The following is an 18,444-nucleotide window of genomic DNA, read 5'->3' as shown; positions in this document are numbered from 1 at the left end:
AAATAGTTTCTCACGTGTGGGAAATCGAACCCAGGCCTTCGGCGTGATCAGCGAACGCTTCAACCACTACCCTACCCAACAGCCACGTTTGAACAAGCAAATCCATAATTCCTTCCATTGAACTGCACTGACAATATCAATACAAATCATCAACTTTGGATACACCCAACATGGCCAGCTGAATAAAACAGTATATACTACTCAAAAGAAGTTAGAGAACGCCGATTCTTTCATATAACTAAAGTTCATCTGCCAAGCCATGAAATATTACTACAGTAATATGAAAGAATCAGGTGTTCTTTAACTTCTTTTGATTAGTATATTTACAATAAACTCTCCCAAACTACTCTTATGACCATCGTATTGTAGTTTATGTTGGTAAGATTGCCGCACATTCAGTCTAACTCATCCCAGATATGTTCTATGGGTGAGAGGTCTGGAGAACCACCCGTCCACGGCAGTACAGCAAAGTTATGCTGCTTAAAAAATCCGTTACAACACATATAACGAGTAGGCGGGCGTTATCCTGCTGCGACGTGACTTTACGTCCTTGCTTTTGGGGTAGGGTAGAACATGACCTCGAACGATGTCGTCCTGGTAGCGTACGCTATTCAAACTGCCATTTACAATAATGAGTTGTGTTCTCCCGTGAGTTGTGATGCTACCCCATACATTACACTTCCACCCCAAAACTGACGACGTTGAGTAACGCATGCGTCGCTATAACGTTCTCCTAGAAGCCGGTAGAGCACCAACATCAGATGAATCCTGGACTTACAGTAAAGTACGGTTATAACGAACTCAAGGGGACCACTAATTATAGTTCGTTATAACCGTAGTTTGTTATAAGGATATATACAGCATAACTACAGCAAATAGTCGGGACCAAAAAAGTAACTTTGTTATATCCGTCAGCTCGTTATAAGCGTGTATAAGCGTTATATTTGTGAACTGTATACTGTCCCGGTCTTGTCTTCTGAACCTCGGACCCCGCCATGATATTGCTGGAATATTGCTAAAAGCGGCGTAAAACCATACTCATTCACTCACTCACTCTGAACCTCGGACGCAGTCTACACCAAGCTAGGCGTAGCTGACGGTGACGTGGAAGCAAAATTAGGGTATCGCGGGACGTCGGGGCGGATGTTGTTCTCCCTCAACCGGTTGCGTACGGTTCTGCCACTAATTGTTCTCAACCCAGGAACTGTCCGAGCTGTTAATGTGCCAGTTTGGTATCGATTCCGTAGATGCACCAACCGACTTTGGTTGTCTTGTTGGCGTGACGTCACACGTGGACGACATGCCTGTGGCAAGCCATGGGTGTTACCCTGCTGTAGATAACGTCTCCAAAGAGATGATATTGTGTTTCGATGAACAGTAAAATTTCAGGCAACTTTCTTTTGCGTCATTCCTGTTTGCAGCATCCCCACGACGCGTAGACGCTGATTTTCAACAAGCCGTGGCATTGTGTAAGCGTCACACGAAAGCGTTGTCATGAGCACCTGATAGCTAAAAAATCATTGGGTGCTGTTCACCTTTTAAAAAAACCCACGTGTATGAGTACCATGATCCCTACAAACACACAAACATCTAAATTGTGCGCCGCGCATGAACACGCACGTGCAAATTATGATTCACTATCTTAAAGCCGAAGAGATGTCTTCATGAATATGTACATATTGAAAGATGCATTATTTAATTTCAAAATAAATTATGTTCACTTTTTTTCCGTTCGTATGTATACTATATATAATGTTAAGTCAATTTGTAAAATGATAATTTTACAAAACATCTGAATATTTCAGTTATTTTACAAATAGATTGAAAAATCTGTTTATATGTTTTATCATAATAACGAATTCCAACCATTGTTATGTATGTTCTTCACCCAATGACTGAAAATGGTAGGATGAAAAGAAAGCGAAAGTCAATGAACATTTTTATTATTGTTGGGGGCTTCTAATCCAAGCATAATTAGTCTGTTATATGTTTTTAAGTCCTTTTGAACTCTCAAAAAAATGGACAGATATTTAAAAGAATTATTAAGGCATTTTAGAAAATTGCCAGTGAACCATTTTTGTCATAGATAGTAACATATATACGCTAGTCAAAGAAACAGGCCTAACCCGAAATATATTTCTCATATGATATAAATATTTAATATTTGCAATATAACCTTTCAACGCCAGCAGTGAAGGAACGGCAGAGGGGCAGCTACTGTAGGCGAGGTGTGAAGACGCGTATTAAACTTTCTCTCTAACCAGCGGTAAACGGCGTCTCACAACGCCTTCAGGTGAATAGGGTCTGTCGCTAAGTTCGAAAAATGTTGTAAACTGGACTTCACGGTTGTTGCGAGCCAATCAATTAGAGAAATTAATGATCTTTGGTTCCGTTTAGTATATCTTAATAACTCAGACACCCTTCATATAATGCTATAACTTCATGGATTTTAACATAAAAGGATCGCCTATCCTTGCCCAGTCAAGTGGAAGGTTTATAGGGAAATTGGTTGAACTCTCGTAGGTGGGGGAAAGTTGGCGGATACTACCGATATCTCACGAAACAATAATCATGTGTGATTGGTCAGGCTTGCCAGGGAAGTAATTTATATATGACATATTTTTCGGCTACATGTGCAAAACCACATGTTTTAAAATAAAACTTTAAGCCTAAATATTATTTTTACCAAAAAACCCCACCTTGCAACAACGCATTTTTTTTGGCAGACAATTCTTTTTTTTTCAACAGTCTGTCAAATGGTCGGTGCCTGAGAGATTGTTTACGCAGATATTTACCCAACATCTGCCCTTGATAAACTCAATACATGAAGGTAAGCGCAGATACAGCTTTTTGATAAAGAAGGGTTGCACAACATGAGTGATGAATGCAAATACTTCGCGGAACAATTTGGTTTTGGTCATCATCTTTATGTTTTGTATACGTTTATACATCACTCACTCACTCACTCAGTGGCTTTATGGTAAAAAGAACTTCTGTATGAGGGTTTTTGTCATTAACATAGGTACACGTGCAACATGTTACGGTTCAAATGGAATCTTCACAGGACCGCAATATCTTAATACACATTCTTCCTTTTTTGACATTACGCGTGCACTCAAACGTCGTCATTTTTGCATGACAGCCTACATTCGTACTCGATTACCTAAATGTCTGTCACAAATACATTCAGAAAAAATTGAATGGTGGATTTAAAGCCCGCTGTTAAATTAATCCTCAGAACATGGGCGTGTCAAATATACATGCGCATGACTGCAGCAAGCGCGATCTAACTACATCATTCATACTTTCATGGTTGTATAATGTGAATTAAGATTTCTATTAATGTACACATAATGTTCTGGGCCATCCAGCAACACCAACATATTTAATGTGTGTCTTAAAATTGGCGTGAAGTATTCAAGTCATGCTGACAACGTCAAATGAAGGTGTGATAGTACGTGACCCCAGTCAAGTAATGTGGGCCCATCTGGTCGCCCACAGCACGCCTCACGTCCCTGATTGTCACGCTAGCTAATTCTTTATCACCTTGAGTATACACGCTTACACAGTAATGCCATAAACAAAGGTATTTATGCATTTGAAGGTGGTTCCGTGGCTTATTCGTCTTTTTATCATGAAAATTTCTCAATGCAAGAGTGTCGGACTAGGCAACATTATTTGATGCGTGCTAAATATTTCCAGTGTAAATGTTCTGACAATAGTTTTATGGTTGCGCCTCGCGCGTATCAATGTAAGTGTGGTTACCGGCAATGCATGCTCATTTGTTGACTATAATATACGTGAAATCACAATTCAGTCTAAGGGGTTGTTGAGTATGAAGGCCAGTGGAGAGTGTGGTCGCTCACCGCTTCGAAGAATTGAGTTTGATTCCTCATATATGTACAACTGTTAGCCCTGCACCTCGGTGGTGGTGGTTGTTGAGTATGTAGGCCAGTGGGTGGTGTGGTCGCTCACCGCTTCGAAGAATTGAGTTTGATTCCTCATATATGTACAACTGTTAGCCCTGCACCTCGGTGTCTCGCGCTTGATGTCACCATAAACATATCGACATATCGCTTCATTCCATATGCGAGGGGCGGTCGGGTAGCCCAGTGGTTAAAGCGTTAGCTCGTCACGTCGAAGACCCGGGTTCAAATCCCGACATGGGTACAATGTGTGAAGTCCATTTCTGGTGTCCCCCGCCGTGACATTGCTGGAATATTGCTAAAAGCGGCGTAAAACAATATTCACTAACTCCACATGCGAGCAAAAGAAATTATACATCCACGTGTGATAGTGGCTGCAAATGAAACAAACAAGAAATGGTTATTCGATGGTGAAGAGCAAAATGTATAGCGGAGATATATGTTGTCACTACCGGGGTCATGGTACAGTAAACTCCGGTTATAACGAACACGCTTATAACGAACTGACGGATATAACGAACTTACTTTTCAGTCCCGACTATTTGCTGTAGTTATCCTGTATATATGCTCATAACGAACTACGGTTATAACGAACTAAAAATAGTAGTCCCTTTGAGTTTGTTATAACCGTAGTTTACTGTACTATATAAAAGGATATATAGTACGACGACCTCGGTAATGCCTATATATATCTTGCAGGTAAATGTTGCTTTACAAGCCCTGTGGTTGGTGATATATCACAGTTGTGTGTTGGACCTCAAGTTTTCAGTATTTCGGCGACTGTTTTCAGCCTAGTAACGTTTTGATAACGTTTGTAATTTGTTGGTCAATCTAATTTTCAAGTATATACTGTCTTTCGCTCGTCAGCTTATAAAGAAGTGAGAAAAATGTAACTGCGCCTAAACTGCCCTTGTGTAAGTCTTATTTACAACAATCCCTATCTACTTAAAAATAGTGTATTGAATATTTCCCACTCTCTGTTAATGTAAAAACAGCGGCGGTCGGGTAGCCTAGTGGTTGAAGCGTTCTCTAGTCACCCGGGTTCGATTCCCGACATGGGTACAATGTGTGAAGCCAACATTCACCCCCATAAGAGAGATTGCTTACTAACAAATCTGAATTAACCTCAAGGTAAATAACGTAATGTAAATAAATCAACAGTATTCTCCCTTACTGTATTTTAACACAGGAACCAAATAGTCAATGCTAAAAATATGTACTCGAAAAGACTATCAATTTTCCTTTCGTGTTTTTCTAATCCAAACGACCGTTATTCTACGTGAATAACACATTTGGGGCTGTATTAACATAAGTTTTCCAATCCAGATGTTTAAATCAATAACATATTTATCTGTCTTTACAAAAGCCAGTGATCCTATTGTCCAAATGAAAACACCATCCCTCTAAATAGTAAATCACTCGGACCACGTTGGTGCAAGATATGATGTGGCGAAACTTATTGTGAAGACATTACATGCTTTGAAGTAAAATAAATGAAATTAAACTCACATGGTCACTTGCAAACACAAATAAATGTTAAATGTTAATGTTAGTTAAAATGTTAATTACATTAGAAATTAGCCCTACTCCAATTTACTCACTGACTTTTTATCGTTGAAACATCACATGCTTTGAAGTTTTAATTACCTTTACTCAAATCAACTCAATGGCAAGCTGAAACTGAGTCTGGCGGAAATGTCAAGAAATTGGACTACAGGTATGCTATATTTAATATTTGTTTTAGTACATATTACAATATAACATAATAAAGCATGTAAATGAAGTATATATACTACTACATAAATCGTTCTTATTGTTATTAAAAATAGAGGTCCCGTTTTCGCCCGACAATTAGTAGCCGTTTTCGCCAAATGAGGTGCAGTTTTCGCCCGAGAAATCGGTGACGTTTTGCTGAGGTGCCGTTTTAGTCTGCACCCAAAGTAAGTATATATATGCGTGGCGAGGCGTGGCGTGGCGTGGCGTGGCGTGGCGTGGTGTGGAATCGGATTGCACGATTGGTATGGTGTGGATTAGCTGTGAACTCTCTATAATTAAACAAAACTACATGTTCGTGTATAAAACAATATTCACATGTATGTATCCTATCACGTATCCACTAGTCTACAATGCTTAATTAGAGCACACGATGGCTCAATCTCTCTAACACCGCCATGAGTGAGTGAATTACAAGATTTCATTCCCCTGTCAGTATTAACACACCAGCCTGGCGAGAGACACCATGTAAACCCACCACACATCGTACCACGGCGTCGAACCCGGACGTCTGGCGTGATGAGTAAACGCTCTACCCACCGGGCCATACGACGACCTCGTCAACAGAGGGGCGGTGGGGTAGCCTAGTGGTTAAAGCCTTCGCTCGTCACGCCGAAGACCCGGGTTCGATTCCCGACATGGGTACAATGTGTGAAGCCCATTTCTAGTGTCCCCCGCCGTGATATTGCTTGAATATTGCTAAACGCGGCGTGAAACCGTACACACTCACTCACCAACAGAACACCAGCGCGTTCATGGTAGTTTGTAGCAGACTATGTCGCGGCTGTTTTCCGAATTATTACGCCGTGTCGTGTTTCAGCTCAACACGATTTAAAGACCACAATTGAGTCTATTTCCGGTCTAGAACGAGGCTGGTCACATTCATTTCTGTCGGCCAAACGGTTGACTGTCAACAGATCATAATAAGAAATTATTCCAAAGACGTTGAGTCACTCAAACATAATCGTGGGCGGGGGATTTGTTAATACACGTATAGTTCTTTCACATTGTCGAGGACAGCGAGAATAGCGTCTTTTTCTTCTATAGATCGACAGTTTAAACTCCGAGCCACCACGATTTGGACAAGGAACCCAGTTGAAATGACGGGTGGCGGTATATCGTCCTGAGCCCAACTGGTTTAACAGCATGTGTTTATTTATGCCGTTGTTACTTGCTAGTGAGTCTATCTTCACTCCCGGAACGACCCACTCTTTTCCCTACCTCCTCGAAGAATATGAAAGTAAAACCTTTACGAAACATGAATGCTACATTTAAGTTATGAGTTTTGTCAATTGCCTTTGTATTATGTGTTGTTAGACTATCATTAACATGGATGTGTTGTGGAATGTGTTGTGTGACATTGACACGTCAAGTTTTCCTGTTGTGTCAGTATGTCATGTCCTTGTTGTATTAACGGGACAACTTGACACGACACGAAAAGTGCGTGTACGTGCGTACGTGCATGCTGGCCCGCGTGTATGTGTGTCTGTCTTTGTGTGATGTGTGTGTCCGTCTGTGCAATGTGTGTGTGCCTGTCTGCGTGGTGTGTGTGTGTCTGTCTGCCTGTATGTGTTGTGTATGTGTCTGTCTGCATGGTGTGTGTGTCTGTCTATGTGTGTGTCCGTCTGTGCAATGTGTGCCTTGTTCGCATGCATAACGTTTATTAACGTATGCAAAATCACACTATGTATATGTTACGTACATATGTATATTAGCATGGGTATGCATACAGGTGCATGCGAACAGGGCATGCTTACGATTGATGTCATAACGTGAAACAGCATGGAAGAGTAAAGGAGAGCATAAGTCCAAAGGCTAAATGGTGTTTTTCGTATAAGGCCCATCATTCTCATTGTCTGCCCATGTCACCAAGTCTCCAAGTAGGACAGGGGTAGAAAACAAAATAGAGGTGAAAATTGTATGAATGGATCACTGAAAATCATTGATGACACCGCGTGTTCCCGAAAGGGATCATCATGTCTGCACTACCGGTGACACCTGCCTCTCACACAATGTGTATAAAACAGGTGTCGTTGTTGCCTAATGCCGCACAGCAGGACTCGTGCCATACAAATGTAACATGTAAAAGAACAGACAATCAAACCAGCCTATTGGACATAGTTTACCTATATCTAGCATGTAGTGTTGGTATAAGACCGACGGAGCGGTCGGGTAGCCTAGTGGTTGAAGCGTTCGTTCGTCACGCCGAAAACCCGAGTTCGATTCCTGACATAAGTACAATGTGTGAAGCCAATTTCTTGTGTCCCCCGTCGTGATATTGCTGGAATATTGCTAAAAGCGGCGTAAAACCATACTCACTCACTCACTATAAGTCAGACACCAACACATGCTAAATGAATTATGTCTACATGTCACTCAGATGGGCCCATGGCATAACCTAATCTAACTAATGTCTTTGAGCTTTGGTCATTACTTTGCTCATATGAATCTTGTTCACCGGGTGCCACCGGTGGGGCAGGATACGCTCAACCTTTCCGATAATGACTATTTAATACTGATTCATAAACATTTCTTATAATTATAGAAAGGGTTTTCTACAGTAAACTACGGTTATAACGAACTCAAAGGGACTACTAATTTTAGTTCGTTATAACCGTAGTTCGTTATAAGTACATATACGGCATGACTACAGCAAGTAGTCGGGACCAAAAAGTAAGTTCGTTATATCCGTCATTTCGTTATAAGCGTATTCGTTATAACCGTAGTTTACTGTATTTGTATTAAAAAAAATCAGATCATCAGGGCCAAAAGTCTCCCTTTCCGTAACTTTCAGCTGTATCAGACAATTTTGCTTGGAGAGTAGATGATACGGACATTAACTTGCAAGTTATTCCTTCATATATTATTTCTAAAGCTGTTTTTTAATGTCGAACTAATTTTGTGTATATTTCATAAGAATTTACTCGCACGTTCTTTAAAAGTATAATTTCCGTATATAACGCCTTAATGTAATCGTTAAATTGAAATATGTGACTGTTAAATTGTGTTTCCTAATTAACTGTTATTGCCGGTTATAAACTGTCTTTACCTCCCACGTTAAGAAGCTCGTCAATAAAATTACCACCTTAAAAATACGTGAACAATGACCATAATAGGTTTAACCACGGACGTATATATACGTCTTTGGTTTAACACTTTCAGAAACTTTCAAAATTCTTTAATGAATTTTTTTTATTGAATTATATAGACTGGAATAATTATTAATCCCTTATCTCTGAAAGTGTCACACCTTAAAAGCGTCATAAATGTAAGCTTAAGTTCACTTAGCGCACAAGGCAGTTTTACACCGCTATGCGAGTGCTCCTGCATTGTTCATGTGTTGCCGTAAACTGGTGTACGGTCTCATCCCTCGTCAAGCTGTGACGTCATGTTACGCCGAACCGTAGGACCAGGCGAGGCCATCTACTGCGTCTACTGTGTGTACTGTTTCTACTGCGTCTACTGTATCTACTGCGTCTACTGTGTCTACTGTGTCTATTATCTCTATTGCATTTGCTGTATGTACTGTCTTCAGGACTCCACGGGGAGTAAACAAGGCGTAGTCTTGGTATCAGGACTAAATGAGCCGTCGTTGATAACTAAATAACTTAATAGCTGATCGCATATCCTTAGTACACGGTATATAGTAGGTACCGCATTCGACGTAATAAGCGCCTCTCTCTAATAAGCGACCACCGCGATATTTGCTAATATATTGGCTAGTGAACAATCCCAATTAGCACCCCTTCCGGTCAATGTACAAAAGACTTTAAGTTATTTATTCGTGTATTATACACACTCGTGTGTTATATGCACCCTTAATTATGGGCAATTAAATTCTGGAAAATATATCTGTCTTTTGTATCATTTCGGGCTGTCAGCATAAACCACGAAATTTACAATCTTTCAACTCTGTTGGGTTTTTTTCCATCAAAATTATATTATAATAAGAGCCCCCTATTTCTTATTTTGAGAGCGCCCTGGGCGCTTAATACGTTGAATACGGTAAGTGTTGCTCTGGTGCTGCCCATCCTCCATAGGTATAGACGGTGTTCAATGATTCATCAGCAGTATTTAATCTTCCGTGTTTGCCTTGCTGCGGGTCCCCACTGCCTTGGTAGGTATATACTAGTAAGTGAAAATATTAGACTAACATCTAGTCTCTGAAATGAACATATCATACCGAAAAAACCCAGTTGTTCAGTTATCTTAATAAAAATAATAAAAAGGAGCCCAGTGACTCTCTTTATTTTCAGATCCTGATACTGCAGTGATCTAGACTTGCCAAACAGTATAGACTTGCATGGGCTGTATTTGATATATATTTGTATCAGGGTCTGTAAGACAGGCTATGAAAATGTAAGCACTGTCAATTAAATTGAAACTACAGAACTGTTCTTTGAAATTATCTATGCAAATCTTAAACATGATAAATATGAGTCTCACAATGCAAATGTAACTCTTGTTAAAGAAAGTTTGCCATTAAAGCAGTATAGTTGCTTATAGCAAGGACCAAACAATTCGACTGACAGGCAGGCTTGCTTGACAACGGTATAAGGATCTATACCGAAACATTTTTCACAGTAAATAAAGAAGTAGATGTCCATAGATAATGTCCACTTTGGCAGATAGACAGACAGGAAGGTTACGCCTCTATTCGCCTACAGTGCCGATCGCCTACAGTAAAGATGCTTTTTAGTACACTTTGCCTACTATGAAAAAACACCCCTTACATTAATTATGGACTAGTCTTAAGTATTTGTATGATCTTACGTAACTCTCTTTGACAAAAGTTTGATTTGCTTTGAAATATGTCTTGGTTTATATATATCCTCTCAACAACCAGCAGATGAAAGGGGAATTCTATGCGTTTTCATAAGTTTGTAGAATGACAAAATAGTTGTGTTCATAGTCAACCATTGTTATTTAAACCCCGTGATCAGCCAGTGGGCAAGGCAGTTACGGAAAGGATTGAACAAGAATACGAGGAACTCCATACTTTGTAAGATATGAAAATATTAGATATTTTGTTTTGATAAGTCAAGAGTTTTGACAAAGAAAGAGGTTTGTCCTGGGCAAGCTATTGTTATCTATATCTGAACTGAAGCAACGTGTCGCCAGACTCAAGGTATCGGATCTACATACAGATGGGAGTAGTGGGCCAACTACAGGTCCTTCATGCTGCGGGCGACTGCTAAAGCCGGTCTACATGAGAACTGTAAATCCAAGATCGTTTTCAATGTCTTCGAACAGTGTCTAATATTTATCAATGCCAGTGATAATTAAATATTGTAAGGATTTTACAATGTTAAATACTTTTCAGTTTTATATTTCGTTGTAAGGATTTGACAAATGTCAAATGTTTTTCATGATCAAATATATATTTAATATATGGATGTAATACCATTACAATGTGTCAAATCTTGTCACTCTGATCAAAAGACAATCTTAAGGATTTTACATTGTGAGAAGTATCAAATATATATTTGTACTACATGATTAACATTATTCTTTGTTTGTTGACAATGGCATTGTATGGGTAAGTTCATTACGGTATAGGGATGAAGGTTTAGCTATTGTGTGCCTGAACCATGACATTGTTTCGATAATGCTGTAGGCAATAGAAGTGACAGGCAATGCATTCAGTGTAAAGCCACTGGACAAAAATACAATCATGCGGTTTTACTTGCATGAGCATTATTTTAATATATAACTATAAAACTCAAACAAAATATTACAATTCCTCAATTTTTAAACATTGTATTGAAACAAACTTACATTGGAAATAATATCAAAATTCTCTGACCTCGAGTTTGTAAAGGCGTGGTGTTTGCGGTAGGGTGCCTCATGCTGATGGTCGGGGTTTTTCTTCTTACACAGGGGTGGTCTTCACAGACATGTAAAACACGAACGTCATCTTCAGAGTAATTTCGATTATGTAATTTACAGTAAGAGTGAGTGAATGGGTGAGTGAGTTGGGTTTAACGCCGCTTTTAACAGTATTCCAGTTATATCGCGGCGTGTCAGCTTAATGTGGGAGGAAAGCCCGATAGGGTACATTTTGATATGAATACAGATAGATATGTAATTCATTGTGGTTATTATATTGCGAGAGGGCATTTAAGTTGTGATAACGTGTTTTGAATAAAATACTTTTCATCTATACTTCATCTCAACACTCCTTATGTTCGACTTGATCCAGAAGAGTACTCTAATGTCAACCATACGTAAAGTAGCGTGTTCCTATGAACCTGTGCTCAGTCTGTGCAACAACCCCTCTTGCCCTTTGTAGAAGCATTGGAGTATACTTATGTCAGTAAACGGAGCATCTAAATTCTTATTTTCCAGTTAGGATGAATTTAAATTTAAACTTCATCCATATTTTTCAAAATATTGAATTGATGAAGGGTCGATCTACCCAGTCGTGCATGATATGAATCCATTATCAAGTTATTCCTTAAAGCTGTTGTTTTGTAAAAGGCTGTTTTTTTCTTATGTTGAACTAATGTTGTGTATAAACAATGCTTGCACATTCTTTAAAGTGTAATACCCATATACAACGCCCTAAAATAATCTTTAAACAAAAGATACGCCGGTCTACCCCCACACTGTCTTCCGGCTTCAGAATAGTTAACGCATTATCCAAAACATCTCCGATAAACCCTTGAAGGTAATGTTTACATAAAACAGCGGTTTTCCACCACCCTCTTGCTTGGTTAAATTAACTGATTTGAATAAAATTTTCACAAGTTGGTTTGAAACTAAGTCACGTCGATGCCGCCGACAAAGGCGTAGCATGATCCGCATTGTCCGCAGGTGGTTTAACGACAGATACTTTGTTGGAACCAGGATCTCAATGTGAGACGTCAAGCAGAAGACTGTAGGTTAGCCCTGCGCTTGCAGATGGTGCACAGACAGCGCTGTTGTATCCCCTGGCGAGAATAAATTGATAAATTGTGTGTATAGACGACCACCAGTTAACGCTGTGACACCCGGTTATATGCAATTAATTTATAATAGAACAATTTTCTGGGATGCTCTCTCAAAACAGGGGTTAGATTCAGATGGTGCTGCTGCGCATCCACCCGTGACGGATTTAATGAGCCGCAAGCCTAAATCCACGATTACAGGCAGTAGAAAGCCATTTTAATATCAAACCCCGACATTTGCCCTCACAGAGAGAGTAATTCAACACGGTGCTCACACAAGCACATTTTCGCCATATTGGACAGATTGTGGAGGCATCGCATCGCTGCGTTAAAGAGAGCAAAAACGTTTAGGCGGAACATCCATCATGGCGGTTGTGTTGTTTTTTATTTATGATGTGTCACTGAAATAAACTATTTGTCATTTTAAATATGATTTTTTTCAGAAGCTTTGATGTCGGTGGGTTTCGATCTGACCTCTGCGCAGGAACACATATATTTGACCTCAGGGGAAAATGGTTCACTGCGCCAGATTTGGATAAAAAAGAGTGCACACAATTTCGGTGTCTTTCATGTATATGAAACGCTGTATTGGGCTCTGTTTTCGCAGTGAACTGTGTTAATTTACTTTGTGCTGATTTTTGTAGGAATCCAAGCAAAAGTAATATGCATGTTCTTCAAACGATGATTCCCGCGAAGACCCGGGGTAGAGAATAGGTCTTCAGCAACCCATGCTTGCCGTAATAGGCGACTATGCTTGTCGTAAGAGGCGACTAACAGGATATGGTGGTCAGGCTCGCTGACTTGGTTGATGCATGTCATCGTATCCCAATTGCGTAGATCGATGCTCATGATATCGATCACTGTATTATCTGGTCAAGACTCCCTTATTTATAGACCGCCGTCATATATCTGGAATATGGTTGAGTGCAGCGTTAAGCAACAAACAAATCTTCAAACGATGGCGTCTTCTCTTGAGATTGGAATGGTGGCTCAGTAAAGAAAAGTCACATCTAAAGTTTATCTATACAATAACAATAACAATAACAATAATAATAATAATAATAATAAAAAAATAAAAAAATAAATAAAAAAAATATAATAGTGTTATAAATAAAGAATGTGGGTAATACGATAGCAAAACTCTTTGGATCCAATGCTTGACAGCATTGTGTCTGTAGAATGGGCAGGTGTGGAATGCTGAAACACAGGAAGCACTTACTATGTTACTTATACACCGGTGGTATGCCATTAATTCTCTTAAAGAGGGCCAATGCTCCGTGGTCCGATTCCCAAATCCGGTCATTGTCAGCTGGACGCTGTACTTCGTCACGTGTCAAACTGTGACCCTGTGTGACCCTTTGTAACTCGTTTGAGGAAGATTCTGCGAAGCCGACCAAAATGGGGATCGGGTGGTCAGGCTCTCTGACTTGGTTGATTGTGAGGCACCGCCGCCGGTGATTGTTTAACGATTGTTTTGTTTGTTTGTTGTTTAACGCCGCATTCAGCAATATCCCAGCTATATGACGGCGATCTGTAAATACTCAAGTCTAGACCAGACGATCCAATGATTGCCATGATAAGCAACCCTGTCTATACATCCTGTCTCTATACGCTCTATGCAGTGTTGGGAATCATTAACTGATAGACTGCTATACATGATATCATTATAGTTTTGAATGACTTGAATCAAACTTGTTGGGATTGCCAATTCACCTGAGCCGTGCCCCTCTTTAATTGGATAAGTCTATAAGAATACGAAACTTTGTTGGTATATAAGAATACGAAACTTTGTTGGTATATAAGAATACGAAACTTTGTTGGTGTATAAGGATACGAAACTTTGTTGGTATATAAGAATACGATACTTTGTTGGTGTATAAGAATACGAAACTTTAATTTGTTGGTGTATAAGAATACGAAACTTTGTTGGTGTATAAAAATACGAAACTTTGTTGGTATATAAGAATATGAAACTTTGTTGGTGTATAAGAATACGAAACTTTGTTGGTGTATGAAAATACGAAACTTTGTTGGTGTATAAGAATACGAAACTTTGTTGGTGTATAAGAATACGAAACTTTGTTGGTATATAAGAATACGAAACTTTGTTGGTACATAAGAATTCGAAACTTTGTTGGTATATAAGAAGACGAAATTTTGTTGGTATATAAGAATACGAAATTTTGTTGGTATATAAGAATACGAAACTTTGTTGGTATTTAAGAATACGAAACTTTGTTGGTATATAAGAATACGAAACTTTGTTGGTATATAAGAATACGAAACTTTGTTGGTATATAAGAATACGAAATTTTGTTGGTATATAAGAATACGAAACTTTGTTGGAAATAAGAATACGAAACTTTGTTATTCTTAGTGTGGCAAAGAGCCTGTTTGTGTCCAGGGGAGTATGTGTTTCATATAGATGCTAGTTTCTCTGGAATTTTGAATCCTTACAAATACAAGCAAAACATGTTTAGTTTAACCAAGGCGCCACAAGACGCCATTTTTTAACATTTGCCGCGTTGACACGCATTTTTTACACATTTTAGATGTGGCGACAATGCGACAACCCGACATATTGCGACTTTGAAAAATGTAACGTTGCCGTATTGTCGTAAAAAATATCATTCAAAGCGCAGCAATACGACAAAAGGTCAAAATGCCGCACTTTGGTTCATTTTGACACTTTTCGCGTGTGTCTGTACGAGCGACAATATCCCTTCTAGGATTCCATAAGTTTGTGCTCGTACGACGGGATTGCATCGATTACAAAGGTAACATATTAATAGTTAGCATCGATGCCGCGCTAAACTATCGGTAATTAAAGCATGCTAATTACATTTTTCCATACGTATAGAACCTATATCGAATATTTTGAGACATTGATTATATGGAAACTTTGACTACAATCAGACATCGGTTATAAGAAGGCGTCATCTATAAGGAGACATCGGATATAAGGAGACATTCACTCCAGGGAGACATCGGTTATAAGGAGACATTGGATACAAGGAGACATCGGTTATAAGGCGGCGCCATCTATAAGGAGACATCGGATATAAGGAAACATTGGATACAAGGAGACATCGGTTATAAGGCGGCGCCATCTATAAGGAAACATCAGTAAAAGAGACATTGGACACAAGGAGACATCGGTTATAAGGCGGCGCCATCTATAAGGAGACATCAGATATAAGAAAACATTGGATACAAGGAGACATCGGTTATAAGGCGGCGCCATCTATAAGGAAACATCAGATATAAGGAGACATTGGACACAAGGAGACATCGGTTATAAGGCGGCGCCATCTATAAGGATACATCAGATATAAGGAGACATCGGATATAAAAAAGATATCGGTTATAACAAGGAAACAACAGCTATAGGAAGGATTTAACGAACATTAGCGTTATCCTTCCGGGAGTGTATTTATCACTGTTGTTAACGAGAAAGTCTCAACCGACATGAACTGGCTCTTATAGCACAGTACACCCAGAACTGACTGACGCCTTGTCTCTGTCACCGGCGGTCAAAGGGTCAGATAGGTTCTGTTTTACTGTTGTATTAGGTGCACATTATTTGTCATATCCTCTCAGCGGGAGAATCCGGCCCGTGTCCTATGAGGCATCTTAGTTTAATCCTTCATGTATAGCCTGGTAGTACACGACACACGACCGCCATATGCTATGTGGCGACATGGCTCCACAGGTCGAGCTTCACACAACATTAAGTTGTTTTGTTTGTTTGTTCTTTAACGCAGCAATATTCCAGCTATATGACGCGGTCTGTAAATAATCGAGTCTGGAACAGACAATTCAATGATTGATCATGAGCGTCGATCCACGCAAATGAGATACGATAACGTGGATAAATTAACAAAGTCAGCGAGTCTGACCACCTGATCCCGCTAGTCGCCTCTTACGATAAGCATAGTCGCCTTTCTCAGCAAGCATGTTTTGCTCATTTTGTTTGTATGGTATTTGCGTATTAGCAATATAGGTGTACCACAGGCAAGGGTGGGGGAATTTGGTTTGGATTCCGGGTGAGAAGAGGTCCCTAGTATTCCATCCTTGAGTTGGCTGAAGTGGATCGGGTGGTCAATTTCGGGGACATGGCGTGCGTGGAACGTTGATCATGATCACCGGTGTGTCTGGCCCAGGGTTTGGTGTGTGTGTGTGTGTGGTTTAAGTTGGGTTCAGCATCTAAACTATTGTGAACATCTTTGAACAGTCACCTTCCCACAAATTACTTGCTTGATACAGGCTCCACGTCTGTATCGAAACATCGTCTTGAAAGATTAGAGAAGTTGAAATCCACTCGCTGGATAAAAGCACCACATCTGTAGCGAAATATTAACACTTGGAAGAATAAAGACTTTGAAATCCATGTCATCTCTGTTTTCCTTGATGCCACAGTTTCGGCAACACCACTTAAACCAAACTGAGGGGTAATTGAAATTAAAACAACTGTTGTTGAATTTGATGACGTCTATTTAACCATCACTCATCCCTGCAACAGTTAGTAAAAGGGGGCAGGGTTAAATTGTGCAAAACGAATTTGGTTCATTGGAGACTCGGGTAAGAAATGAATTTGCAACATCATGACTCCTATCATGTTTGAAATGTTGTGTGCTGAAAAAAAGCAATTGTATATATATTTTTAAAAGTAAGATGTCTAACATTCCCATCAGTTGTGTATTCTGCGAATGACTTAAAAAATGAAAGTTTGAATCAAGTAAATAAAACCATGTAGAAGTATTTTTTAAGTGCTGACTGAGCGCCAATACAGTTCATTCTATGGATATTATATCACTTAGGTATTTTCAATTCAAAATATAACATATGATCAGTGGGGGGTGAGTGAGTGAGTATGGTTTTACGCCGCTTTTAGCAATATTCCAGCAATATCACGGCGGGGGGCACCACAAATGGGCTTCACACATTGTACCCATGTCGGGAATCGAACCCGGGTCTTCGGCGTGACGAGCGAACACTTTAACCACTAGGCTACCCGATCGCCCCACGATTTCATATGAAATATGTATATTACAACGTCTTGACCAACTCTGGAACATGACATCAGATCGTGGAGCCTTCCCCTTCATGTTGAGAAGTATATCACCCGTCCAGCTTATTGTGTCTACAGTCTTCAGTTGCCTAGGGGTTACTTCAGAGCCGTACAGTTTATTTAATCTTCATGGAAAGACACAGTATTCTTACAACTAAGCTAATCAATAAATGTTTCACTGATTACCTGGTTACGACATAACAGAATGTTAATGGTAAATATTCAGAGGGAGGTGTCAAATATGAAACGTCTCTTGTCAACATGATGCGTGATACTATCCCATACTATGAGCTGTACAGGAAGTCTTTTACATGATGCGTGATACTACCACATACTATGAGCTGTACAGGAAGTCTTCAACATGATGCGTGATACTATCCCATACTATGAGCTGTACAGGAAGTCTTCAACATGATGCGTGATACTACCCCATACTATGAGCTGTACAGGAAGTCTTCAACATGATGCGTGATACTACCCCATACTATGAGCTGTACAGGAAGTCTTCAACATGATGCGTGATACTATCCCATACTATGAGCTGTACAGGAAGTCTTCAACATGATGCGTGATACTATCCCATACTTTGAGCTGTACAGGAAGTCTTCAACATGATGCGTGATACTATCCCATACTATGAGCTGTACAGGAAGTCTTCAACATGATGCGTGATACTATCCCATACTTTGAGCTGTACAGGAAGTCTTCAACATGATGCGTGATACTATCCCATACTATGAGCTGT

This window comes from Haliotis rufescens, unplaced genomic scaffold, assembly GCF_023055435.1.
Source record: "Haliotis rufescens isolate VD_foot unplaced genomic scaffold, xgHalRufe1.0.p SCAF_7, whole genome shotgun sequence".
Taxonomy (NCBI): Eukaryota; Metazoa; Mollusca; class Gastropoda; order Lepetellida; family Haliotidae; genus Haliotis; species Haliotis rufescens.
Note: the sequence above shows the minus strand (reverse complement) of the source record.